The following is a 19,467-nucleotide window of genomic DNA, read 5'->3' as shown; positions in this document are numbered from 1 at the left end:
GCGACTCGCAAAGGCGATATTTTTAATTACTGTAGAACCATCTTCTTCAACGTCCTGAAAAATGTGTACGCCTAAAGCGGTGTTAGAACTGTCGGTGGCAATGGAAAAGTTTCTAGTAAGATCTGGGTGAGATAAAAGTGGTGCACTCAACAAAGCATGTTTCAGGTTCATAAATTCAGAATGTGCTTGCTTATCCCAGGACCAAATAGTGTTTTTACCTGTCAGTTGACATAATATAGGGGTGTCTAAAGCAGAGTAATGAATAAATTTACGAAAAAAGTTAATTAAACCCAAAAAGCTGCGTAGTTGTTTCTTCGTCGTAGGAACAGTAATGTCACGTAAAGCTTGAAGTTTTTTTGGGTCAGGCGTAATGCCCTCTGCTGAAATTATATGTCCAAGAAATTTTATAGAAGTATTACCAAAGTGCGATTTACTGAGATTAACTGTGAGTCCTTCTGCACGAAAAGTTCGTAACAGTTGTTCAAGAATCAGATTGTGCTCAGACCAGTTAGCTTCTGCAATAAGAATGTCGTCTACGTACGTTGTTATTCTCTCTTTCAATGCAAAAGTGTGTATCGGATGTCGTCAAAAGTAATAACATTTTCGTGAACAACATTCTGCGTGTCAAAATTAGTGCTTACGTTACTGGAAGATGCAACCTGTACTGTATCTAGTCAAATTCTATCTGACGCGCTATTATTTTCAGGAGGATGCTGTGGCATTTCAACTATTTGTACTGTTCTGTTATTTCTTCCTGACGTATTACGTTCGGGATGATATCTACTGTCTGGTTCATTCATGATAATATGTTGTTGCGGATGATTTTGCTGCTGATAAGACCGACTGTTATTAAACGTACGCTGAAAATTGTGTTCATTACTTTTACGTCTGTCATGATAGTCATTTCTATACGGTTCATTGCGATAGGAATTGAGATAGTGTGTTTTCTGTAGGTACTGATTCCCTTGTTGCTGTGCGTTACTATTTGTTGAAGCTGATGCTATACGTGTAGGCGGCGAAAGACCTTGTACATTACATTGTTGGTTAGGTATGCTAACTGGCTGGCTTTGATGCTGTTGCGGTGAAAAACCTCTATTGTTACCAAAATGTGGTTGCTGACAATTTTGACGAATGCTAAAAATGTTGTACATACTGATGATTACAATTTCATCTGTTATTAAAATTACGGCGGTAGTTGTCATTTCGGGAGTGTCTAAAGAGAACTGTCACTTTCGGTAAAATTTGTTCTATCAGGTTTTCTTTACTCATTCTTAATTCTAGATTGATCGATAGTTGAAGAGCTGTTTTAATAGATATAAAGGATAGTAGAAGAGAAGGCAGCAGTGCAGAAAACTAATGATGAAATGGCACTACTACGGCTCGGGGCCCTGTGCACGCTACAGCACATATTCATTAAAGCATAATGAATCCCTTGAGGTCTATTACAAGCTGCAAATAAATTTTAGTTTTTGCGTTACAAGCAATGCCGATGAAAATTCAAAAGCAAATTGTTGTATCCAGTCCAATTCTAGTTTCAGCATTGCAGGACAAGCTGGTGAAAGTACAAAAATAAATCGGCGTATCCACTTCAAAGTGTGTACCTGTGTTCTGTCATTTTTAAACACTTTAAATTTTCTCACGGATAGAAAATGCTTGTAATCAAATTAATCGTCTCTGTATGTCTGAACAGGTTCAGGATTGTATGAGAATCTATTTGTCTCTGATTGTTTGGAATTTAAGTCACGTACTCTCTGTAAACTACCTAAATTATACTGGCTGTGTGAGTGTGACAAATGTTCGGAACATGCCGTATGCTGTGACGTATTATTGACTGAAATATTTTTTATCTCTGTCACCTCTTGCTGTAAAGTTGACAATTTTCTACGTAATGTATTGTTGGACAAATCTATCTCACTGATCGTCTGCAGTAAATTTTGGAATTCAGGTGTTTGATTAAACGAAACTGGTGACGTATCGTCTGATTTGGTGTCATTATTACTTTCGATAACGTCAATACGACTGGCCAATTCATCATATTTTTCAGTCAGTATTTTTACCTGATCATCGTTTTTAGTGTCACAAGCATTAATTTGTTTTTGTATTTTACGAGTGGTTTCGTTCAAATTTTTAATGTCTGCTTTGATGACATCGGAAACCTGTATTAGTTCTAATTGTTCGAGTCTGTCGGTCACTGTCTGAAAGTCTACTGTGTGTGTCGTTTTACTTTATTTTGTTCCTGTATGAAATTACGGTAACGCGTTTCACTCATTTGTAGGTGGTGATTAAAGCGTTCGTCAATTTGACTGTTCTGTTGGTCGAATTTCGCATCTACTTCTGCATCCAGTGTGGGCGAAAGTTCTGCTGTCATTAGTTTAAACTCATCGCGTAACTGTGTTGCGTTTTCAGAGCATTGTTTACCGACTGCACTAATTTCGTCTCTAAGTGATTCTGTTGTAGCTGTTTGCATATTCCTTAATTCTTGAGCAACTGATCTAATTTCTTCACTTTTTTCCTAGCACAAGCCTTAATTCCCTCATGTAATTGTTCTTTAGTATCATGACATTGCTCGGCAACGGCTGTAATCTGTTCACTAAGTTGTTTGTTGTGTTCATTAACTTATTTAAAATTTTCACTAAGTTGTTTGTTCTGTTCACAAAGTTGTTTGAAATTTTCATTAAGGTTGTCTTGTTTTTCATTAAGTTGTTTGAAATTTTCACTAAGTTGTTTGTGATTGTTGTCTTGTCTTTCATTCTGTCGTTTGGAATTTTCGTCTTGTTTTTTATTATGTTCATTAATTTGTAGCAACAATGCCATAATTTGATCCAAGCTAAAATTACCAACTCTATTCTCTGTGCTGTGTGATGGTGTATCTGCAATTGTCACGTTTTGTGTATCCATTTGGATATTCTGTGATTCTTGAAAATGTTTGCTAATCGGATGTGCACTGTTAGTCACTACCTCGGAATCAAATAAATCTGACGTATTCTGATTACACTGTTCATTTTCGTTAGAAAATTTTGTCTGTTTATTACGTAAATTTTGCAAACCGGGTGTATCAAGGTGCGCAGCGTCCATTGTAACAGAACGTCGCGCGTCATCAATTGTCGTTAAATTAACAGATGACACAATTGAATTTATGTGGTCATCACTTGGATCAAAGTCAATATTAGTGGTCGGTACCCAATGATTGTCTGTAAATGGAGGACTGTCACTATTACTCTGAGTGTTGCAAGTACTATCGGTCAAATTATTCGAGTCGGCTATTTCACTCATTATACATCGTGATGTACTGTTAACAGTTTTTCGCTGTGTATTTCACAAATCAGAATTAAGCATAAATGAAACTAAGACAAAGCAAAAAAAAATGCAACAAACACAATTACAACAAAGAGCAACACATTGCCGATGTTCTGTGCAAGAGAGAGTGACAAATTAGTAAATGCGTTGCTTCAGATGCAAACTACATTTAAGTAAATAATAGCAGATATATGACTACTTATCAGAAGATTCACAAGGATATACGATCCTGGCCGGATGTCGCCAAGTGTAGCCTCCCCACAAAATAATTTAAAAGGAACCAAGAACCAAGTGTAGCCTCCCCATAAAATTGGCTCCCATTTATGATTTCTGTGCAAAAATGCATTGACATTCTTTTCTCATTTAATGTTAAGTTCGAAACAGAAAATATTCCTAAACACCGAAAGAATAAAAAAAATTCAGTAAACTGGTAAATTTTATTACGACAGCAGCGCTGCGCCTCGACCCTGTATTCTGAATAAAAAAGGAAAAACTCTTACCTCAATAAAAATGCGAATATATCTGCTGTTATGTAGAAATTTTTCGGCACAGCTTCGAGCAATGCTGGCGTATATTTTTTTCTGATTCTTAAAAGGAATGATCATGCATTGGAAATATTCTTTAAATTGAAATGAATGCTTGTCTTTAAAAAATTACTTTATATTATAAAAATTATTATTGGGGGCATTTTTTTAAAGAAATTAATGACAGTTAATACACATTACTAGATATGCGCAAGGCTGCTTGTTTACCTTCTACAAAAATACTCATCCTCCAGAGTCCAGACCAGAGGAGACTGCCGACACGCGCAGGCACGCGCCGACTACTGTCGACTACTGCAGACTAACGCAGACAACTCAAGACTACTGCAGACAACTGAACACTACAGCCGACTGACGACAAGCAACAACTAACTACATACTACTCTCTGGTCAGAGACTCTGCCATGCCTCGCCCATCGCCGGCAACGCATACGTCTTACAATGTGAAAATTGTTCCGACGTAATTATGGCCGCACGACGGGAATTAATAAACTTTAAACACGGAGTGGAGCTTGGACTTAGAAGCCTGGGACATTCCATTTCACAAATCGTCAGCGAATTTAATGTACCGAGATCCACAGTGTCAAGAGCTTGCCAAGAATAGCAAACTGCAGACATTACCGATCACCACGAACGATACATCGGCTGTCGGCCTTCACTTAACGACAGCGAGCAGCGACGTTTTCGTTAAGTTGTCAGTGCTAACAGACAAACACCACTGTGTGAAATAGACGCAGAAGGCAATGTGGGACGATATTATTGATAAGGACTTTACGGTTTTTTGAAAGGATAGGCTAAACACAGTTGGTGGTGGCATGTCTGTGGCTGTTAGAAGTATTTAATCTTGTACCGAAATTGAATTAATTTGGGTAGAGGTCATTCGTGGCAACCGGAATAAGGTATTAATTGGATCCCTTTAGCGACTGCCCAACTCAAATAATATAATAACACCTACCCGACTCATACCGTTATAGGTGGTGTTGACTTCAGTTTACCCTCTATATCTTACCTAAAATACATGTTTAATACGGAGGTACGGATAAAACATCATTCAGAATTGTGCTAAACGCACTCTCTGTATATTATTTCCATCTGTTAGTTCACAAGCCGACTCGAATAGTAAACGTTTGTGTTCTCCTGACGCATTCCTGAAACACAAGTTCTAATCCTTCCAAATGAGGCTGGAATTCAAAGAAATAGTATCTGCAAATCAGAGATTTACACTACATTAGTTAACGAACGATGGAGCTGATGGAGCTGATTCCTGTGGGTACATGAAACGGGTAGGAACACTGTTGCAGAAACAACGGAAGAAACATGCCAGATTTAAATGAAAACAAAATCTCAAAAATTTGGGATCTTCTACAGAAGCTCGAAACTTAGCGCAGAGTTCAATGCGAGATGCTAATAACAGTTTCCACAACGAAAGTTTCTCGTGAAACCAGGCATAAATTCGAGAGTGATTCTGTTAGTACGTAAAGAACGCTAGCGGCAAGACACAATCAGTATCTTTACTGGAAAATGCTAATGGTACCGATAAAAGCGACACTAAGACGGAGTTATTAGACTTAATCCTCGAAATTCCTTCATTAAAGAAAACGAAGTAAATATTCGTGAATTCGAATCAAGAACAGCTGTCAACATATGAAAATTAGAAGTAGATGCCCTCCGATTAGTGTAGAAGCCTAAATCAATCAAAGCAAGTCTTGCTGTGCAGGGCCCTTTCTGAGTACGCTGGTGCAGTAGACCCCTAATGTACTATGTACCTCTAATGTGCAATGTACATTCCGTCTCTTCACGAAAGAACCTTACCCAAAGACTGGAAAGTTGCACAGTCTCACCAATATTCAGGAAAGGTAATAGGAGTAATCCTGTAAATTAGAGGCCCAAATCATTAACTCTGATATGCAGCAGGAATTTGGATTGTATATTGTTTTCGAACATAACGAATTACCTCGAAGAGAACTGTCTATTGACACAGTCGGCACGGATTTAGGAAACATCCTTGTTGTGAAACACAACTAGCTATTTACTCACACGAAATGGTCAGTGCTATAAACAAGGGATTCCAAATTGATTCCGTATATCTAGATCTGCAGAAGGTTTTTGACACTGTACCTAAAAAGCGGCTCCTAATCAAACTGCATCTTTACGGATATCGTGTCGCTTACGTCAGTGGATTCCTGATTCCCTGCCAGAAAGTTCGCAGTTCGCAGGAAAGCGACGGAAAGTTATCGAGTAAAACGGAACTGACTTCTGGCGTTCCCGAAGGTAGTGTTATAGACATCTGCTGTTCCTTTTCAATATAAATGATTTAGGAAACAATCTGAGAAGCCCTCCAGGTTGTTTGCAGATGATGCTGTCGTTTGGCGTCTACCAAAGTCATCAGAAGATCAAAGTACATTGCGGAACGACTTAAAAAAATATCTTTATGATGCGAAAAGTGGCCATTGACTATAAAAAATGAAACGTATGGATCATCCACATGAGTGCTAAAAAGAATCCGGTAAAACTTCTGTTAAACGAAAAATAAGATCTGACGGCCGTAAATTCGATTGATATCTAGGAATTACAATTGCGTACAGCTTAAACTCAAAAGAACAACAGCAAATGTGTGATAAGCGAACCAAAGGCTGCGATTGATTGGAAAAACACTTTGAAAAAGTTGCATATCTGCTCAAGAGACTTCCTACACTACGCTTGTCCGTCTTCTTTTGGAGTACCTCTACGCGGTGAGGGGTCATTACCAGTTAGGATTAACGGAGACCATCGAGATATTTCGAAGAAAAGCAGAACTGTAAAACAGTCGCCTTGTCAGATGAGTTTCAGTTTCATTTGGTAAGAGCTCACGGTTGATTTCGAGTGGTGCAGACCTCACGAAGCCATGGACCCGAGTTATCAACAAGGCACTCTGCAGGCTGGTGGCTGTTCCATAATGGTATGGGCTGTATTGACATGGAATTGACTGGATCCTCTGGTCAAATTGAACTGCTCATTGACAGGAAATGGCTATGTTTGGCTACTTGGAGACCATTTGCAGCCATTCATGGACGTCATGTTCCAGGATAACGATGGGATTTTTATAGATGACAATGCGCCATTCACCGGGCCACAGTTGTTCGTGATTAGCTTGAAGAAGATTGTGGACAATTCGAAAGAATGATCTTGCACTAGGGCCACCTTCTTAAATCCCGTAAAAGATTTACGACATATACTGACGAGGTTGGTTCTTGCACAATACCCTGCATGACCAACACTTTCGTAATTATGGACGGATATAGAGGCAGCATGGTTCAATATTTCTGCAGAGGACTTCCAACGACATTTTGAGTCTATGCCAGGTCCAGCTGCCTTAGCACTGTGCCAGCCAAAGGGAGGTCCGAAACGATATTAGAAGGTATCCCATGGCTCTGTCACCTCAGTCATTTTCTGCTGTGCATGTTACTACCCTAACATTGTGCCATTTTTGACAGTGGCCACGCACGACTGCCACACGAGGCAGCTATTGAATATCCCATCGTTTTCTCAGGAGTGTTCCCGAGTTTCTCTTCACACCGGTGTGCTGCTTGCCAGTATTTAGTACATAAATAACATCTGGAAGTCTCAGAGGCCTTACGGTGACGTCTCTGACTTTTTAATAGTTCAACTATGCATCTGTTTGCTCTGACTCGTCACAATAGTAGCAGAATTCTAGAAATTATCTAGCTAACTCAGCCTTAGTATGTGTCTGCACCCATCTTACTTTGATCACAGTATCAGCATACATGACTCTGATTCCCACAACTGTAATGTTACTTATCACGTTTCTTTACTGTTAGCCTCCCAACATTTTACTGTTGTCACTTTACTTTCCTCTTCCTTTGGCATATTCGCACTTTCGTCTTACAGCACGAAATGAAATGAGTCACTTAAACTAATGTTCTCGCCCTTCTCCAACATGCTGCGCTCCGTAGTCTGTCATTTTCCAATCACTGAAGGAAATTTGCTCGTGCTAGTGCATAAACCAATTCTATTATGGCGCTTAAATTTACATTTTCAGTCACTCTCTTATTGCAACCCTAAGGGACTTTGATTGCTAATTCATCCCATTTCCCCTTCAGGCTACAATTCCCCTGAATGTTGTCTGGCTTGAAATATTATACCCGTGTAACAATCTGTTGTACGTTTATCGGAAGTTTTTTCTCTGTTACCTCTGACTACCAAATTAGGTCTTGTATCACCAGTAATTTTATAATTGAGCTATCTAAATAATAACTCTTGGTCCTTACCTTTAGCTACCTCAAATGCAACATGCATATTCTCAGTAACTCCAGCACTGCCCCTTTGTTACTCTGAAATGTTCCTGAAACTATTACTAGCGGATTCTCAGAACGTATACCGCTCCTATCGCTGCTGGAGGACGTCTTTTTACACATGGGATTTCAAATGTCTTGGCGCCATGTGGCTCGTTCTACCAGCGGGCCTCCTCTGCTCGTCTGCTTCTTGGGGCAACCTCTGGCATGGATCTCAGTCTGCTGGCCTATATGTCTTCTGTTTCTCCGGCACTGCAACACATACTGACTTGAACTGGTATCATTTTGTTTATAACTGCTCAACGTCAATCATACTGGGACTACCTTTAAACGGATATACAACGTAATCTAGATAATTATGTGCCTAGTAAGTGGGTTAAGGACAAAAGACCAACCATGGTTTGATAACAAGATTCGAGAAAATTTGAGGAAGCTCTAAGTTCAAAAGACAACATGTAAATGACTGCTAGCAAAGGATAGTAAAGATTGAAGCGTCTGTGAAAAGATCTATGCTTGAAGTATACAACAACTACCACCGCCATACATTTGCAAACCATATGACAAAGAACTCATGAAAATTTTGGTCTTAATGTAAAATCGCTGAGCGGGTAAAAGAGTATTCCATAGCACTGGCCTCTTACCTAGCTTGCATCTACCGCGAATCTCTCTCCCAGCGAAAAGTCGCCAGTTACTGGAAAAGAGCGCAGTTAATTCTTACATTTAAGAAGGACAAAAGAACGGACCACTAAAGTTACAGACTGCTATCCCTGACATCGGTATGCAGCAAAATCCTAGAACACATTCTCAGTTCTTATATAATTAATTTTTGAGCACTTTTATTTTCACAAGTCCTTCTTGATCACACAGATTTCTTTACACTTTATGAGGGTTTTCGGCTTATTGAGATCTTCGGATATGTTGTAAATATAAATACTGTGTAAGTGGCCAAGTTCTATTTATTAAGATTAAATCTATTCAAGTCTTAGAGATGCATGTAATATAAAATGTTAAATATTTATATCCATGTATAACAGTCATACATACCGTCAAAGTATTCTGATATAAATCATCGTCAAGTTAAAAATGTGCTTGCTAATACTCAGACTGCGTCAGTATTTATACAAAAACCTAATGCCGACAGTGGGAAATTTAGCCAGAGTACATAGTAAACCAAAGTCGCCAATATAAAATTAAAATGCGGTACGCATTGTCTTTAGTTGAAAGTTTTTCCCCCTTTGGCTAAACGAGCGCCTATCATTAAAAAAATATACTGATATACTATATGTGAAATTAGACTCTCACTTGAAATTCATAAAAAGTACAAATAATATGCGATACAACCCTTAGCCTGGTTAGGTAACGTAAAACTTTTATGAATGCCAGTATAAAAAATGGCCCTAACCAGGCGAGAGTTGTACTGAATATAGTTGGTACTTTTTATTGATTTCAACAACGAGTATATCAGTATATGTTTTTAATTACAGACGCTCGTTTAGCCAAGGGAGAAATTTTTTTAACTAAAGACAATGCATACTGAATTTTAATCTTTATATTGGCGGCACTGGTTTACTACGTACTCTGGCTAAGGTGCCGTCTGCTGGCATTAGGATTTTGTTTAAATACTGACGTAATCTGAGTGTTATCGAGCACATGGTTAACTTAACTATGATTTATATCAGAATATTTTAACGCTATGTATGAATGTGGTACATGGCTGTAAATATTTTCTATTTCATATATCACTAAGCCTTGTATAGATTTAATCTTAATTAATTGAACCTCGTCGCTTAGACAGTATTTATAATTAAAACAGGTCTGAAGATGGCAATAAGCCGAAACCGGTCGTAAAGTGGATAGAAATATATGTGATCAAGAAGGACTTGTCAAAATAAAAGTGCTCAAAATAAAATGATCGTAGACTCATATACAGACTTAATGTCTTCAATTGATAATAAATTTTCTGGAGACTGAGAATCTTATCTCAACGAATCAGCATGCTTTCCGAAAGTATCGCTAGTGCGAAGCTCAGCTTGCCCTTTTCTCACATGATATGCTGCGAATTAAGGATGAAGCGCAACAGGCAAATCGCTTACTTCTAGATTTCCGGAGAACGTTTGGACCGGTACCCCTTCGAAGCCTGTTAAAGAAGGTACGAGCATATGGATTAGTTTCACGGATACGTGAGTGCCCCAAATATTTCTTAAGTTATAGAACCCAGGATGTGGCCTTCGACGCCCAGTTTTCATCAGAAACAAGGATATCGTCAGGAGTGCTCCATGGAAGTGCGACAGGTCCACCGTTGTTCTCTACATAATATACAAATGATTTGGCGGACCGGGTGAACATCAATTTGCGGTTGTTTGCAAACGATGCTGTGGTGTAAGGTAAGTGTCGAACGCGAGTGATTGTAGGAGGACAAAATATGACTTAGACAAAATTTATAGTTGGCGTGATGAATGGCACTAGCTCCAAATGTAGAAAAATGAAAGTGAATGTGGATGATAAATCACAATACTGGGATACAGCGTTAATAGTGCCCTGTTTGCCACAGTCACGTCGTTTAAATACATAGGCGCAATGCTGCAAGCGATATGAAACGGAACGAGCATGTGAGAATTGTTGTGAGGAAGGCGAATGGTCGAATTCTGTTTATTGGTAGAAACATAAGTAAATGAGACCACATATAGGACGCTAGTGCAACCTATTCTTGGGTACTGCTCCTGTTTTTGGAGCCATACTGGGTCACATTAAAGGAAGACATCGAAGCAATTCAGAGACGGGCAATTAGATATTTTACTAACAGGCCCGAGCGACGCCTAAGTGTTCCGGACAAGGTGCAGGATCTAAAATGAGGATTCTGGGAGGGAAGGAGACATTATGTACCAGGAACACTATTGAGATTATTTAGAGAACCAACATTTGAAGGTGACAGAAGATCGGTTCTACTGCCGCCACAGTATTTTGCCCACAAGGACCGTGAAGATAATATACGAGAAATTAGCACACATACGAAGGCACATACACAATCATTTTCCTCTCGGACTGTGTTTGAGTGGATCGGGAAAGGAGACGACTGACAAGGGTACGGAGTACACTCCACCACTCGTCGTATGGTGGATTGCGGAAACAGAAAAGAATCTTTGATAAGGATGGAGACATGTGAAAGTAGAAAGATAATACGCACTCCTTAAAAAAAGTATCTTTGTTCATGATTATATGTGAGGTGTTTGACCATCTGCTATACAAGGTAAATGGGTGTAAGTGCAGACATGTCTACTGGTGACTGAGGACGGTGTACTGAAGAATATTGAATCAGTATTTAAGTCGATTGTAGACTAATAATTACGGCTATTATTATTCTTACTTTTTCTGTCACGATAGTAGTACCTCCCCGGAAGTGTTGTACAAGTACGCCACTAACATTCATTTTCACCCTGTGTAACAGGTCAATTATCGATTTGTGTACGTGTGGAAGCAAAACGGATAGAATATACCGAAAGGCATAGTCCACTTTGTTGTGCAGTTGCGACCATGGAGAAAACATGAATTATTGTTCGTGGGTAGACTGATGCAGAAGAAAAAACCAACACATTGATGTATGTACGTATAAAGGTACCACATATAAAAATATCTGCATTGATAACTTCCACACCCTGTACATTCCTGAGCTACTCCTCGAACCAACATTTTACTGTCGTAATTTCTTTACTGTGATTTCATATAATTACAAATGGCATTCCCATTGTGAAGAGACGAGCCATCTGTCTCTTGTTCTAATCTATATAAAATGCACTACCTAGGGTGCTTAGCTTGGACCTGTTCTGTCATCTAATAAATCAATGGCCACTTGGCCTAACTGCTAAATCAGATTCTACCTGACCAGTTATTACACCACTGGCCTCTTCGCACAACTCTCGCAGGGACAGGTACTGTCCAAAACATTGCTAACTGAGATGATGTGTTGTCGTGAACATTACACTAAATGAAATATATATATATATATATATATATATATATATATATATATATATATATATATATATAAGTGTGTGTGTGTGTGTGTGTGTGTGTGTGTGTGTGTGTGGGTGGGTGTGTGACATTTGTTAGTCTGCTACTCATGCTACTCATCTATCAGATGTAGCACTGGCCACTCATAGGTGAAGTAATACTGTTCCTTCTTCAACTGCTGTGTCCTAGACGATGGCGCTTACTGCGTCCATAATTACTACTCACTGACTCTGTAAATGTTTACTACGTCCGATTTCTGGCCATTTATACGATCCTTAAGTGACTTTTGCGACTTGGAACTGTGTACACACGACACTCTTCACTGTTTCTGGAATATTCAATCTACGTGTGGTAATATCCATGTGTTAGCAAAATCCAGAGAGGACTTTTCATTGTCATTTGACATGGTGACAAGTGTCACCCATGTGTTGTGGCTATAGCAGGTTGTCAAATGATAAAGAGTATTCATCTGCTTCCAAAGGGGCTACCGTTTACAAGTGCTCTGGTTCTCCCCGTTGTTGTCGCGTCTGCCGGTAAAGACCCATGGGTGACTGCCAAGAAGTTCCGTTCAGCAACACAGTACCTACTTCATCAACAACAGAAAGGACTGATCCCAGTGAAACAACTGAGTGAGCTGTGGAGACAACATCAGAGGGGACAGCTTCTTCGGCCGGCACTGTGGCCGAGCGGTTCTAGGCACTTCTGTCTGGAACTGCGCGACCGCAACGGTCGCAGGTTCGAATCCTGCCTCTGGCATGGATGTGTGTGATGCCCTTAGGTTAGTTAGGTTTAAGTAGTTCTAAGTTCTATGGGACTGATGGCCTCAGAAGTTAAGTCCCATAGTGCTCAGAGCCATTTTAACAACTTCTTCAACCACAACAAATGCATCGACCTTAGCAGAAGAAGAAACAACAGTTGCTGACACAGCAACATATGGTTCAGTCACAACTGCTGAAACTGATTCTTCCACATCAGAGGAGACAAACGTGTCAACCTCAACTGCGTCGTAATGCTATCACATTGGGTAAGGTAAATTAGCACCACGACTTACGCCATCGCTTTATGCGTCACTCTAAACACGCAAAACGTGTGGGACACGGAGAACATGTGAAAAATGAAGAACATGGCTCTTTTGACAGATAACGTATTTCGCAAGCGGTGTAACAAGAATGGTTCAACCAAATTTTAACTAACCGTACTAATAATCTTTTACTATTACGTGGATGAATTAGAAAGACGTAAAACACTAATAATAGGTTGGTTGATGCAGATATTGCACTGCAGAAGTGAATGCATAGCATGATGCTACGATAACAATTTAAAGAACCCAGTCAAACTCATTCATGTCACTACATTACTAATCATGCACTAAACAATAATGATAGCAGTACATACACAACAATGGAAATAATAAATCTATCAGTCTACTGCAATTGCTGAAATCGATGTTTGTGAAGCAACATTACGTTATGGTGCCAGACTTTAAACAACAACCAAGGTAAATTTAGGAAACCGCTCTCGGCCATCTTCCTTCCGATGTTCCGTGATTTCTCTAAATCGCCTCAGGCCAATGCAGGGTAGGTTCCTACGAAAGGGTACGGCCGACATCTTTCCCCATCCTTCCCTACTCTGATGGGGCCGATGACCTAGCTGTTTGGTTCCCTCCCCCAAATCACTTCAGTCTGCTAGGCTCAAGACGTAGGAACAAGATGAGTGTTCTAAAGAGCGTCCGATACATTTATGAGCTGTTATAAAAAAAAGTGGACAATTACGTCGATAAACATGCAGCCTACGAAACCTCTCCTGAATGCAGCCAGTTATTACAGAGTTATAAGAAAGCGAATAAGTATGTCAATTTTTTTTTGTATGGAAATATTACACTGTTAACAGTACTTTTGACATTCTGTAGCCTTCTGTTTATATCAGTTTATATGTTCAGCCAAAAACTTCTCTTACATACAATAGATATAGTATTGTGTTGTCTTTGATTACATAACAAGTAGGATGGAATACGGGCCACGGAAGATCAAGTTGTTTGTTCGTCGGATTACAATCTAGTGAATATACATGAGTGCAGTCCATATTTGAGTCTGAGAAAAAAGTGTATATATAAATTTTTTATTACATCTAGCTGTGGTTGAGGCACATCTTTCAATGTAGCGTTCTTACAAATAAGTGTAGTTTTACGCAAGATGTGCTGCCAGAGGTAGGGTTATTTTTAACCTTGGATTAATATTTTCTCTCTTACACCGTCTTTGGATCATGTTTAGCTGAAAACCAAAGAAAAACTGCGAACAGGGCCTTCAGACTTTCATGTCAATGGTTATTAAAGAAGAGTTTCGTTCTTTGGTGTACTTGCTTAAGTTTCACATTTGATCATCCACACATACGTTTTATTGCTACTACAGTAGAAAGTTTATTTTCTAGCGCAATACATATACAGACATCAATGTCATTACATTGTAAGCAGAATAATATACGTATTAGCTTTATGATTTGTTTGTAAATGCGAATTCGTTATAGTCATAAAAATTATACAGACACTGAAGAGCCAAAATATGTCTTCCTGCTTAACAGCCTGTTTGTCAATCTTTGGAACGAAAAACATCACTGATTCTGGGTATCAGAGGTCCGAGAGTTTGTTGCTAGGTTTGTGTAGGTACATCTACATCTACATGTACATCTACGTGATTACTCTGCAATTTACATTTAAGTGCTTGGCAGAGGGTTCATCGAACCACAATCATACTATCTCCCTGCCATTCCACTCCCGAACAGCTTATTTTGTTTTGATGATCATTTCTACCTATGTAGGTTGGGCTCAACAAAATATTTTCGCATTCGGAAGAGAAAGTTGGTGACTGAAATTTCGTAAATAGATCTCGCCGCGACGAAAAACGTCATTGCTTTAATGACTTCCATCCCAAGTCGCGTATCATATCTGCCACACTCTCTCCCCTATTACGTGATAATACAAAACTAGCTGAACTTTTTTGCACCCTTTCGATGTCCTCCGTCAATCCCAACTGGTAAGGATCCCACACCGCGCAGCAATATCAGAGGACGAACGAGTGTAGTGTAAGCTGTCTCTTTAGTGGACTTGTTGCATCTTCTAAGTGTCCTGCCAATGAAACGCAACCTTTGGCTCTCCTTCCCCACAATATTACCTATGTGGTCTTTCCAACTGAAGTTGCTCGTAATTTTTACACCCAGGTATTTAGTTGAATTGACAGTCTTGAGAATTGTACTATTTATCGAGTAATCGAATTCCAGCGGAATTCTTTTGGAACTCATGTGGATCACCTCCCACGTTTCGTTATTTAGCATCAACTGCCACCTGCCACACCATACAGCAATCTTTTCTAAATCGCTTTGCAACTGATACTGGTCTTCGGATGACCTTACTAGACGGTAAATTACAGCATCATCTGCGAACAACCTAAGAGAACTGCTCAGATTGTCACCCAGGTCGTTTATATAGATCAGGAACAGCAGAGGTCTCAGGACGCTTTCCTGAGGAACACCTGATATCACTTCAGTTTTACTCGATGATTTGCCGTCTATTACTACGAACTGCGACCTCCCTGACAGGAAATCACGAATCCAGTCGCACAACTGAGACGATACCCCATAGGCCCGCAGCTTGATTAGAAGTCGCTTGTGAGGAACGGTGTCAAAAGCTTTCCGGAAATCTAGAAATACGGAATCAACTAGAGATCCCCTGTCGATAGCGGCCATTACTTCGTGCGAATAAAGAGCTAGCTGCGTTGCACAAGAACGATGATCTCTAAAACCATGCTGATTACGTATCAATAGATCGTTCCCTTGGAGGTGATTCATAATGTTTGAATACAGTATATGCTCCAAAACCCCACTGCAAACCGATGTCAATGATATAGTTCTGTAGTTCGATGGATTACTCCTACTACCCTTCTTAAACACTGGTGCGACCTGCGCAATTTTCAAATTTGCAGGTACAGATCTATCGGTGAGCGAGCGGTTGTATATGATTGCTAAGTAGGGAACTATTGTATCAGCGTAATCTGAAATGAACCTAATCGGTATACAATCAGGACCTTAAGACTTGCCCATACCAAGCGATTTGAGTTGCTTCGCAACCCCTAAGGTATCTACTTCTAAAAAACTCATGCTAGCAGCTGTTCGTGTTTCAAATTCTGGAATATTCCATTCGTCTTCCCTGGTGAAGGAATTTCGGAAAACTGCGTTCAATAACTCCGCTTTAGCGGCACAGACGTCGGTAACAGTACCATCGGCACTGCGCAGCGAAGGTATTGACTGCGTCTTGCCGCTTGTGTACTTTACATGCGGCCAGGAATTTCTTCGGATTTCCTACCAAATTTCGAGACAATGTTTCGTTGTGGAACCTATTAAAGGCATCTCGCATTGAAGTCCGTGCTTCGCGCTTCTGTAAATTTTTGCCTACCTTCGGGATTTCGAGTTCTTCTGAACTTCGCATGCTTTTTCCGTTGCCTCTGCAACAGCGTTCGTACCTGTTTTGTGCACCATGGGGGATCAGTTCCATCTCTTACCAATTTATGAGGTATGAATCTCTCAATTGCTGTTGCTACTATGTCTTTGAATTTGAGCCACATCTCGTCTACATTTCCATAGTCAGTTCGGAAGGAATGGAGATTGTCTCTTAGAAAGGCTTCTAGTGACACTTTATCTGCTTTTTTAAATAAAATTATTTTGCGTTTCTTTCTGGTGGATTTGGAAGAAATAGGTGATCACTAATCCCTGTATCAGTCATGATGCTCTCTATTAGCTCTGGATTGTTTGTGGCTAAGAGGTCAAGTGTGTTTTCGCAACCATTTACAATTCGCGTGGGTTCGTGGACTAACTGGTCGAAATAAATATCGGAGAAAGCATTTAGGACAATCTCGGAAGATGTTTTCTGCCTACCGCCGGTTTTGAACAAGTATTCTTGCCAACATATCGAAGGAAGTTTGAAGTCCCCACCAACTATAACCGTATGAGTGGGGTATCTGTTTGTTACGAGACTCAAATTTTCTCTGAACTGTTCAGCAACTATATCATCGGAGTCTGGGGGACGGTAGAAGGAGCCTATTATTAACTTAGTTCGACTGTTAAGAATAACCTCCACCCGTACCAATTCGCACAGAGTTCCTACTTCGACTTCACTACAAGACAAACCACTACTGACAGACACAAACACTCCACCACCAATTGTGCCTAATCTATCTATCCTAAACACCGTCTGAGACTTCGTAAAAAATTCCGCAGAACTTATTTCAGGCTTTAGCCAGCTTTCTGTACCTATAACGATTTCAGCTTCTGTGCTTTCTATTAGCGCTTGAAGCTCAGGGACTTTCCCACCACAACTACAACAATTTACAACTACAATTCCGACTGTTGTTTGATCCAAGCACGTCCTGTATTTGCCATTCACCCTTTGAGATTGCAGCCCACCCCGTACTTTCCCGAGGCCTTCTAACCTAAAAAACCGTCCAGTCCACGCCACACAGCCTCCGCCACCCTTGTAGCCACCAGCTACGTGTAGTGAACTCCTGACCTATTCAGCAGAACCCGAAACCCTACCACGCTATGGAGCAAGTCAAGGAATCTGCAACCAACACGGTCGCAAAACCGTCTGAGCCTCTGATTCAGACCCTCCACCCAGCTCTGCACCAAAGGTCCGCAGTCTGTTCTGTCAACGATGCTGCAGATCGTGCACTCAGCCTTCATCTCGTAAGCAAGACCGGCAGCTTTCACCAAATCAGATAGCCGCTGTAATCCCGAGAGAATTTCCTCAGATCCAAAGCGACATACGTCATTAGTCCCGACGTGTGCCACCACCTGCAGCTGGCTGCACCCTGTGCTCTTCATGGCATCCGGAAGCACCCTTTCCACATCAGGAATGACTCCACCCGGAATGCACACAGCATTACTTCCCCTCCTTAGCAGCCATATCCCGAAGGGGCACCATTACGCGCCTGACATTGGAGCTCCCAACTACCAATAAGCCCACCCTCTGTGATTGCTCAGCCCCACTGCGGGCAGCAACCGGGGCAACCACAGCGGCAGACCGACCTGGGGACAGATAGGACGAGGTTGACATGCCCATGATACCCAAGTCCGGCTTCCCACAGTGGTGCCTGTTGGCAACAGCCTCAAGCGGCAGGACCTAAGTCAGCGCCACCTGCAGCTGTGAGCCAAGCGATGCCAGCTCAGCCCTCATCCGAACACTGCAATCACAGTCCCTGTCCATTCTAATCGCTGTTGAACACAGTTACTGAAACACGAGTCCGTGCCTAGATAATGCAAGGGAAACACACAAAGAATGTATGAACTAACGTATATATATATATATATATATATATATATATATATATATATATATATATATATAAGGGTGGTCCTTAAAACTACAAAGAACGAAGCTCGCCTAGCTTGAAGTGGGAAACGAGATGGAGCTATGGTTGGCCCGCTAGGTGGCGCTGCCATAGGTCAAACGATATCAACTGTGTTTTTTTGAATAGGAACCCCCATTTTTATTATACATATATAAAAGGAGTACTTACGTTCAAAGAACCAAGGTGAATTTATTAGTTCACATGCAACACCATGATAAACACAATTTACTCACCTTTGGGCCATGCCGTGTGGCTCCCACAGGTGACAGCAACACCACAGGTCTGAGTCTGGCAAGCGAGATGTTAAAATTTGTAAATAGAGTCCTAGCATGAATGTGTTAATCCCAGAATGAATGCACTGAATAAAATCTTCTGCCAAGTCGCCAGGTACCTTCAATAGTGAATGCTGTATTCGCCTGATAAACATAGACATGGAGAGTGTGCAGGTTGTGTGTGTCTGCTTCAGACCTTCCTCAAAAGGTATCGGAGTCCAAGTGGTTTTGCCATGAGATTGGGCGCCGAGTGTCATTATGGTGCAGCTTCTAGCGACTCTCTTACATAAGCTGGCCTTGCAGTGTAGTTTGGATTTAAAACGGTTTCATTTACAAGACCTGGAATATCTTCTTCTCCCAAATCGCCAATTATCCTATCTCATATACTTTGTTCACAATGTTGTTTACCGTAATGTCGGATGATTTTTACAGTACAATACAGTAAATACCTTCCTACTTGACGATTTGTATTTCAGATTTGTTATGAGGAAGTTTCTGACTTTATGAAAATATGAGAAAGGAGTAGGGTTTCAGAGGACAGAAGAGAGATAGAGTGTGAATTAGGGCGTCGTCAGAGACTGGATAATCCGTTGCTAATAGCTACTATTAATTGTATACCGTCATTCCGATTATTTCCGATAATAGCAGCAGTCAGGGTTAC

Source organism: Schistocerca americana, chromosome 8, assembly GCF_021461395.2.
Source record: "Schistocerca americana isolate TAMUIC-IGC-003095 chromosome 8, iqSchAmer2.1, whole genome shotgun sequence".
Taxonomy (NCBI): Eukaryota; Metazoa; Arthropoda; class Insecta; order Orthoptera; family Acrididae; genus Schistocerca; species Schistocerca americana.
The sequence above is the reverse complement of the archived record's forward strand: the minus strand, read 5'-3'. Positions refer to the sequence as shown.